Raw genomic sequence first — 11006 nt, forward strand, 5'->3', positions numbered from 1 at the left:
ATTGGATTAACTTTTTAGTGCATTCCAGGTCCATAGGATGGATTATCTTCATCCTCTGCAAACTCCTCCTCCAGCTTCCTCTTGTTCCTCCTCCTGTTTACTCTTGCTTGTATTTCTAGACTCTTTACAGCCCTGTCTGCAGCCCAAAGGCGTTCCTTGTCTAAAGCAAGCATCGCTCGTTGTTGTGTTCGTAGATTTTGCTACCATTTTCTTCAGTTGCAGTTACTGCAACACTGTTCCAAAAGGTGGTCATGTATGAACACTTATCACATTTCAGTTGTATTTCACTAGCAAGTCCTACGTGCTTCATTATGGAGAGTTCCAGACCAACTTCACTACAATGAATACATCTTACACAGTTTGAAAAAATTCCTTTGAGAACCGACATATCAAATATTTCATTCACATCCGATTCGCCCATAAAACATTCATAGTTTTCACTCATTGAACCAAGCTTCTTCTGTGAAGTATTTTCTTTCCCACTTTGACTGCTATGGGCAGGTGTACTTGAGAGGTTAGGTTCACTCACTTGGTTATCGTCTTTATTGTTTACAGTAATAACACATACCTTTGGCTTTCCAACATTTCTCCTTTTCTTAAAATCCTTCAGAGAATTTCTAATAACTTTACTTTTACTCATTATTATACTTCAACAAAACAGAGACTCAAGAAACAGAATTAATTATGAATATTTTCGAGATAACGACAGAGTAAATAAACATGAAACAATCGACAATCACACCAGCGATATATATTGAACCATCACAGCTTAGCCACAACACATACTTTATCTCACATCACTAAAATGTACCTGATGAACACGGACGTTAATACACTCCTGGAAATGGAAAAAAGAACACATTGACACCAGTGTGTCAGACCCACCATACTTGCTCCGGACACTGCGAGAGGGCTGTACAAGCAATGATCACACGCACGGCACAGCGGACACACCAGGAACCGCGGTGTTGGCCGTCGAATGGCGCTAGCTGCGCAGCATTTGTGCACCGCCGCCGTCAGTGTCAGCCAGTTTGCCGTGGCATACGGAGCTCCATCGCAGTCTTTAACACTGGTAGCATGCCGCGACAACGTGGACGTGAACCGTATGTGCAGTTGACGGACTTTGAGCGAGGGCGTATAGTGGGCATGCGGGAGGCCGGGTGGACGTACCGCCGAATTGCTCAACACGTGGGGCGTGAGGTCTCCACAGTACATCGATGTTGTCGCCAGTGGTTGGCGGAAGGTGCACGTGCCCGTCGACCTGGGACCGGACCGCAGCGACGCACGGATGCACGCCAAGACCGTAGGATCCTACGCAGTGCCGTAGGGGACCGCACCGCCACTTCCCAGCAAATTAGGGACACTGTTGCTCCTGGGGTATCGGCGAGGACCATTCGCAACCGTCTCCATGAAGCTGGGCTACGGTCCCGCACACCGTTAGGCCGTCTTCCGCTCACGCCCCAACATCGTGCAGCCCGCCTCCAGTGGTGTCGCGACAGGCGTGAATGGAGGGACGAATGGAGACGTGTCGTCTTCAGCGATGAGAGTCGCTTCTGCCTTGGTGCCAATGATGGTCGTCTGCGTGTTTGGCGCCGTGCAGGTGAGCGCCACAATCAGGACTGCATACGACCGAGGCACACAGGGCCAACACCCGGCATCATGGTGTGGGGAGCGATCTCCTACACTGGCCGCACACCACTGGTGATCGTCGAGGGGACACTGAATAGTGCACGGTACATCCAAACCGTCATCGAACCCATCGTTCTACCATTCCTAGACCGGCAAGGGAACTTGCTGTTCCAACAGGACAATGCACGTCCGCATGTATCCCGTGCCACCCAACGTGCTCTAGAAGGTGTACGTCAACTACCCTGGCCAGCAAGATCTGTCCCCCATTGAGCATGTTTGGGACTGGATGAAGCGTCGTCTCACGCGGTCTGCACGTCCAGCACGAACGCTGGTCCAACTGAGGCGCCAGGTGGAAATGGCATGGCAAGCCGTTCCACAGGACTACATCCAGCATCTCTACGATCGTCTCCATGGGAGAATAGCAGCCTGCATTGCTACGAAAGGTGGATATACACTGTACTAGTGCCGACATTGTGCATGCTCTGTTGCCTGTGTCTATGTGCCTGTGGTTCTGTCAGTGTGATCATGTGATGTATCTGACCCCAGGAATGTGTCAATAAAGTTTCCCCTTCCTGGGACAATGAATTCACGGTGTTCTTATTTCAATTTCCAGGAGTGTAATAACATCATTTGACAGCAGTTTAACAGCGCCACAGTGGGTCACGCCCATGTAGAACACATTTCAAAAAAAATTTAAAAATAGTTGTATTCTTCGGAATTGAATAAAATATATATCTATTAAAAGGTAATAGTCTGCAGCTTCAGAAAACGCAAAAAAGTAAAAATTGAACTTTTCATGATTTTGAGCCTTTCCGGAGCCACTTAAAGACGATCTAACATGGAGCCAACAGATCGAAGAACTGAGGGGATAGATCTGTGGGAAGGCTGCACCAGCTCAACTCGCTCTCACAGGACCTTGGTGTTATTCTCAAGGTGCCACTGCACCCAGTTAAGGAGTATGCTGCTGTCATCTGGCGAAATGTGGCTAATATGCATGCAGTCGCCTACAGAGGGTGCAAAATAAAACTCTCAAACTCGTCTACACATCCCTGGGAATTTCCCGACGCCGGAATACCATAGCTCGAAGAGGAGTTTTGGCAGTTACTGAGCCAATGAAAAGTTTATAAAATTGTCAAACGACCAAACAGCTTAAAAGGGCGAACGTCTCGGCATTTCTAAAAAAATTAATGATGGCCACATTAGTCCGATGGAGAACTGAACGATTCGTTTTCCCCACCGCTGTTCAGCAAGGGTACCAGAGTTAATACTCATTCTCCTGTATCATAAACTACACTCATCATCTTTGCCTCCCTATTAATCATGGAACTGTTAACCTCCCAAATAGCTACACTTCTGTGTTTTGTAGGGAGCACATTGTGCTCATGTGGGAGCGATCTAGAAGCTTGTCAAACAGTAAACTGGTAGCCAAGATCGCAGGAATTCTTTTTATTCCACCATCATGGAATACAAAGAATTCATGCGATCTTGGCTGCCAGTTTATTGTTTTACGTCTATGTTTTATTTATTGTTGACAACGATGCGCAACTACAAAAAAACTGAACGTAAATTTTGCTTGCGCAGTGACATGACTCTGCAGTCGGCAATCCGGTCTTGATACGTTCCAGCCGCGAATTACAAGCTGCCCGGCGGAGCTATTAAAGTCACGGCTGCGCATGGAACGGCTGTGACGGAAGTTTTCGAAGGAACGAAGTTATTATAGGCGCGCAATAACACACTCGATCTTCACGACGGGAAATCTTCTTATCCCAATCTTCGCTGAACACGTAGTCCTGCGGGCTGTTTCCTCAGTCCGTTACCAAGTTCTTTTCTTACCTGACTGTCCTGTATGGTGTCGATCTCAAATGCACGAAATAAAGTTGCATTACTATGTTACAAGAACATGTTATCCAGCCAAGAAGAGAGGCCACGTTGTGTTGTGGTCCTACACTCTGGTGATCAGGTTCCGGATATGTCCGTTCTGTGATATCCTATACTTCTTTTAGAAATCACTAACCAGTCGCCAAAACGCCTCTTCGAGATATGGTATTCTATTTTCCGTAGGAAACATATGAAAATTACAACAGTGATGAAACATTGCTATGTAAAAATATTCATTTTCATACAAAATTTATTAATGTATCTGTTTTATATTCATTAATAATGAATTCACAAATGCCATTTGCAGAAAATTTTGAAGATCGAGTTTATGAAGAAGTTTCACCAGCAATTGAAAAACATTATGAATATAAAATAAAAATTGTTATATAAAAATCATATGAAATAATTTATGGAACTACAGTAGTATAACTTGATAGAAAAGAACAAGCAATAGTTTATCACCACATGTTCTTTCATAAAAAGCTGGTGAAAAATTTAAGATCTACTTTTGTCATTTTAAGGTTATGTCATAACAATTTTTATTAAGGTTTTTATGTTATTCGAATAGAATTTAAAACTTTGGTAACCAAATAAATAATAATAGAAGCAAACATCCAAAGTGTGAAGATTATAAGAATTAATTCTGTACCAAATTCAGTAAATTTATTCCAAAGAATTAAAGGTAGATTGAATATTTACTTACATCAAGATTATTTCAATATTGTGCATAATTATTCACAAAAACAATTCTATGTCGATGTAACGGATCTTAGTAACTTGCCTTAGAAAAACTAAAATTCCAATCACTTTTTTCAAAGTTAAATTTAAAATAAGATTCATAACGATTTTCATATACATCTAATGAATAAAATTCATTAAAACCAGTTAATTCCATTAATTCAAATTTAAAAGTTTCGAATAATTCTGACTTTAAATCAAGTTTGATAATCATTATTTGAAAACAAAAACATACCCTACCTTCTTTAAAAAACAATAAGCATAATGAATATTATATTGAATACCAAACATGTTTAAATTTTCAATAAATATTTCCATTTATATATTTAAGTTTTTTAAAATTTTAAAAAATTACGATACTTTTATTTAGAGAACTATTGTGTGAATTAAAAAATCTAACAATTTAACATATATTGTGTTACCATTCTTATTTAACACTTTATCAACAAGGTAAACACCTGGAAAATTCGTTTTCAGTAGTTCTTGTTCATAAAAATTTCCTTTTATTTCATCACTATTTAAATCTTTCAGTTTATATCATTGGATTAGAATGAATATCATTTCCAATTTCAAAAGTTTCTGTTGACCAAATTGCTGTGTATCCTTTCCAAAAAGTCCTTTAATTTATTTATTCTTACTTTATCACCTATTTTATGTTTAGCATTAGTATTTAACAAAATTCTTACATTGAAAGTTTTCAATAAGATTTTTTCCATTATCATTGCTTACCTCTTTTTGTTTCATTTGTATTGTTGAATGTTTTGTGTTACTATATTCAATAACTAGTTTCTAAACAAGTTCAAACCGTTTATCATTTCTGTGTAAGTCAATATTTTACACATTTTTTTAATGTTCTATTAAATCAATCAACAACAGATGTTTTTAATTTGCTAAAAGTTCAGCAGTGATTAGTATTAAATTTTTTCATTAATTCTTGACATTGTCTGTCATAAAACTCTGTACCATTACCTGTTTAAAAACTTTTTGGTTTTCTCAGCTCTAATATTTTTTCAAAAGAATCAACTATACTTTTACCTTTTTTGTCTGTAACTGGAATAGCCCATGCAAATTTTGGTATAGCATCTTTAACCTACAGTCATGTATAGCGATTTGGAACACTTATGTATGTAATTCGCCGTATAATCCTCACATTTATTCATGATGTTTTAAAAGTAAGTCGCATAAGATTTTATGTATAATGATTTACAAACCTTGTTTATGAAATTCGATGTGTAATTCTCACATTTATATATGATGGTTTAAGAATAAGTCACATAAGATTTTATAGCAGACTTCATAATTGTGCAATGAGGGCATACTCTTTGCTTCCAAGTATAGTCGTTGGACTGCAATGGCGCTCCATACAAAACAAAACAATATCTGTAATCTGTTTATGCGCCAAAACAGTTATTAGTAGCCTGCAAACAGTAGTCTGCAGCAATGGTCTAATGCATTTGTGACTAGTGATGGTTTAACAAACATGTGCACTTTCAGATTATGTTGTTTTACGATGATTGAATACGTGTGCTTGCAGTGTGTAACAACATCACAAGTGTATTTAACAGTATTAACAACGACATAAAAATGTATTAGAATGAGATTTTCACTCTGCAGCAGAGTGTGCGCTACAAAGTTTGGAAGGTAGGAGACGAGGTACTGGCAGAAGTAAAGCCCTGAGGACAGGGCGTGAGTCGTGCTTGGGTAGCTCAGTTGGTAGGGCACCTGCACGCAAAAGGGAAAGGTCCCGAGTTCGAGTCTCAGTCCAGCACACAGTTTTAATCTGCCAAGAAGTTTCATATCAGCGCACACTCTGCTGCAGAGTTAAAATCTCATTCTGGAAACATTCCCCAGGCTGTGGCTAAGCCATGTCTCCGCAATATCCTTTCTTTCAGAAATGCTAGTTCTGCAAGGTTCGCAGGAGAGCTTCTGTAAAGTTTGGAAGGTAGGAGACGAGGTACTTGCAGAAGTAAAGCTGTGAGGATGGGGCATGAGTCGTGCTTGGGTAGCTCAGTTGGTAGAGCACTTGCCCGTGAAAGACAAAGGTCCCGAATTCGAGTCTTGGTCTGGAACACAGTCTTAAAGTGCCAGGAAGCTTTGTTACAAATATATCAGCTTACATTATGTTGACATGGCTTAAAGCCATAATGTGTAAAATGTCTTGTATAATCGGCACAATATCGAGATATATGATGAATTTGTAAAATAATTTTTTAAACATTCTGTATTTATCAGCAGCACTTGATAATGGCCTAAGGCTGAAATAGCAATAATGTAATAAAAACTTTTAACAATCACTGGCATAAAGATGGTGTACTTCAAAAAAATTTTATATCACTGTGAATCCCAGCTACAACAAGTTTATATATGATTAACTGTCCTTAAATTGTGTTTCTAATGACTGTAATAATGGATTTTATTTTTTAAAATTCAGACTCCAATTCTTCCTGATGTTCTGGATCTAGTTTAGTTCAACTATTTTTAATTTTTGATTCAGAACCTTCCAGTTTCGAAATTAATTCATAATTAATTTTTGGGTGTAAAGATCGACAATCTTATATTTTTTTATAAATCATTATTTAGCACATAACTTATTTTAAAAAATGTGTGTTTATTAAATTAAAAATATAATGAAACTTACAATTAATACATAATAGATTTGAAACAAATAAACACAAATGACCACATATTAGTTCATGAAAATATTGTATTCTTTCGATGTTATAATATAAATCATTGTTCCTAAACAAATTATTAGCCTTTTGGTATATTACCACCAAATTTGGTTTATTGGGTAATTCATGAATCCTAAAAACCAACGAAAATGTTTAATTATTAATTGTTTAACTTATTCTTCAGTGGCAAAGTTAGATAATGGATTATTAAATTTTTTAATTGTTTGTTTCATATTTTTACTACATCAATTTCCTTTCTTTTCCATAGCTAAATTATATCATTTTTGTTCTTCATATTCTTTATTAGCTCCTTTCTTGTTTATAACTGCATTTGCAGTTGCTGCAGATCCAGCATCAAGTTAACCAATATTTGGTAGGTATGGTAATGCAGGTAATACTGATGCTAAAAATCCTCCTTCATATTTTGTTTCTTTTTTGTTCATTAAATATTCAAGAATATTTTTTGTAATGGTAATACCTAATGTAATAATTAAATTTCCAAAAATTTTTGGATCTCTTTTACTTTTTTTGCATCATTTACAAATTGATCAATACTATTAAATTATTCATTATTCAATTTAATTTTAATTGATTTTGGCTTTGTATTACTTCTTGAAAGTTTAGTATAATCAATACTAAAGTTACTAATTTATATAGATTAAAAATTAATAAAGAATTTTTTATGATCCCTATTCATTTTCATCACCATTTAATCCAAGTCCTAATTTTCGTTTTCCATGCATTATTTCTCTAACTGTAGTTGCAGCTAATTTTTCACCAGCTGATACATCTGTAGCATACATTCTTTCTTTTACAGCTACCTGAAGTCCTTTATCAGCTCGATGTCTAGATTCTAAATCTTTGTGATCATGATAGGTAAAGTCGTGTTGTTTGCATGTTTAATCAAATTTATTTACTCCTGAATCACCACGTGCTAATCGTACATTTACTTTGGTCCTAGGGCCATACTAATTAGAACCAGTTAAATGCATTTCAAATGGTAAATTATTAATTGCATCATTACCTAAGCCTTTTACATGTTCACTTTACCAAAATGAAGGTGGTAAATTATTAAAAATGCTGATAACATATGGAATTCCTTTTGGGTTGAAAATTATAAAATCAATAAATTAATTAGTTAATATGTTCATTATTCCAACTTTTTCACTAAAATAGTTATTATCTCCAGCCAATTCTTCACTATAGCTCAGTTGGTTACGTGATGGAGCGATAGTGGTTGCACATACTATTAACATTCCTTCAAGTGTATCTTTCTATATATGTCAACTACTTGTCAGTACCTGGCATAGTTAGTGTCATGGCAGGGTGGGTGAAACATCCTCATCACAAGGACTCTGTTGTCAGTGACTGGTCCTGTGAGGATGCAAAAGAAGACCTGAAGATGAAGAAGAAAAACGGAATTGTCCTTCCTGATAATATATGAGGAATTATTGTAGGTCCATCCAGTTGTGGCAAGACTAATGTCCTCATGAAGCTGCTAACACATGTAGATGGAGTCCAATTTGAATAATTGTGTATTCTCAAACACACTGTTTTAGCTGTAGTATCAACTATTACAGGAGGTACTGTGCAGTGTAGATGGTGTACATACGGGACATTCAGTGAAAGTGGTGATATCCCCCATCTGAAAAAGCAAAGCCAAACACTGTCTTCATATTTGATGTAGCTGCTGTTGAAAACTAAGACAAATTCGAAAGTATTTCTCCTTCAGTCGTCATATGGGTGCTGATGTATTTTGCCTAAGCCACACATATTCCAGAATCCCGAAAGAGTTAGTGAGGGGTAATGGAAACCTCATTATAGCCTTCAAACAAGACAATCTGAATTTAAAACGTATTTACCAGGCACATGTAGGAACTGACATGTCGTTCAATGATTTTGCAAAGATGTGTGCTGATTTCTGGAATCATTCACAATATGGGTTTCTCGTTATTGATAAAACAAGAAAGCTGAGTGATGGTAGGTACAGGCGAAATTTTAAAGAGTTTCTGTATATATAGCCTGGTTAGAGAGGTTAGTACATCAGTATGCGCTACACCATGGTCAGATTTGCTTGCATGTCTAGCTCTCAACTCAAGAGAATGGGTGTACACAGACAGAACATTGCCTGTACATGGATGCAAAAATTCAGGCTATTGTGCATGATGTTGGGGGTATGCACAAGGAACTAGAGACGTATTACCAGACTCTTCTGAGAATGATCAATGTGTTAAATGAGTTAGTTAATGAAATTGGTAAGAAGACTAAACGGAAAAGGTCGAGGCTATTCAGGGGAAAATAGATGTGGAGTTCCTTGTTATTGAGAAGGGGGAGCAGGGACATAGTAAGGGAAAGAATAAAAGTGGGTATATAAAAGCTCACGCTGTGGAGACGTCTGATTAGTATACACCGAGATGGCAATGAAGCAGAAAGTGATTTAAGCGTGGAAAGCGGTTTGAGAGAAATTACAGTTGATAAGGTTAGGGCAAATAGAGCCACAACAAATACTAAGAGAGACCTTTGAGCCGGTTACTGAATCTCTCAGGCATCTCTCAGCAAAAACAAAACCACAGAATAACGATGATGTTGCCATTGACGAATTCAATAACCATCACGCCCCTGATCAGATAGATAAAACATTCGGCGTTAGCAGGTGTAGACCATACAAGTTGGGATGCCTCCTATAAATGTAAAAAATGGTTCAAATGGCTCTGAGCACTATGGGACTTAACAGCTGAGGTCATCAGTCCTCTAGAACTTAGAACTACTTAAACCTAACTATCCTAAGGACATCACACACATCCATGCCCGAGGCAGGATTCGAACCTGCGACCGTAGCGGTCGCGCAGTTCCAGACTGTAGCGCCTAGAACCGCTCGGCCATTCCGGCCAGCTATAAATGTAACTAATGACACAATACAGATTGGTGATAGGCGGTTTGAGAGAACACCTGGCTTGATGAATCTTATTTTCCTACGACCTACCGAAAAACCTATAAATTATTCAGTTAATAATAGGGGAATGTGTCGTCAAATACTGTATTTGACTGATGTACATAAGATCTCAAGAAGCCTGAGCAACAAGAAATATAAAAGCATTATAAGACCAATACTTGATGGCGAAAACAACAACAACAGCATTAATGGTATTGACACTGAGCGTAAAGGATTGAACAGTCGATCCCGCAGTATGTTTATTACGACGACCCCAAAGAACTAATAGGTCGACTATGGCTGCTCATGGCATGAGCTGCTGCAGGTAATACAGCTCATTCGAATGAGGTTGTTTCAATAATCTCTGAGCTTAGAGAGAGAGGTACCATCAAATAAGTATGGAGACAGTAGTTCGAGAACTGCAAAAACCAGCGTGCAAAACATACCCTCGTAGGCATGTTATGATTAAGAGTTTGGACGACTTATGGCAAGCTGATCTTGTAAATCTGACCGAGTAGTCACATGAGAATAAAGGATTCAAATATCTTTTAATGGTTACTGGTACATTCTCGAAATTTTTCTGGTAATTACCTGTTAAAACAAAAATGGATATGAAATTCGCGGATGTGTTTGAGTGTTTGCTACAGACAGCGACGAATCGATGCCCATACAACCTCAAACCGATCACGGTGGAAAGTTTTACAATAAGTGTTTCAAGACCTTGATACAGCAGTATGGAATACATCACTACTCAACATTCACTCACCTGAAGGCAAGTATCGTTGAGCGTCTGAGCAGAACAATAAAAGGTCGAATGTGGATGCGTTTTAACCTTCGCGGTTCATACAAATGGACAGGTCCTCCCAGAAATAGTTCCTCAGTCTAATCGAATCAAACATATCACAATAAAAATGAGACTAACCGACTCTCGTGATAATGGACTCATGGAAATGGCGTACTATCGCGTTAAGATGCTGAATCCACGCAAACAGAAATTTAATATAGGTGATTTGGTGCGTATCTCAAAACACAAGACGGCATTTGAGAAATCATACTTACCGAACTTGTCAACTGACATATTTACAGTTTCTAAGATGCACAGAACGAGTCTTAGAACTTATATGGAGAGAGTCATAAGACGTCAGGGAAATAGAGCA

Source organism: Schistocerca serialis, chromosome 8 (genome assembly GCF_023864345.2).
Source record: "Schistocerca serialis cubense isolate TAMUIC-IGC-003099 chromosome 8, iqSchSeri2.2, whole genome shotgun sequence".
NCBI classification, from domain to species: Eukaryota; Metazoa; Arthropoda; class Insecta; order Orthoptera; family Acrididae; genus Schistocerca; species Schistocerca serialis.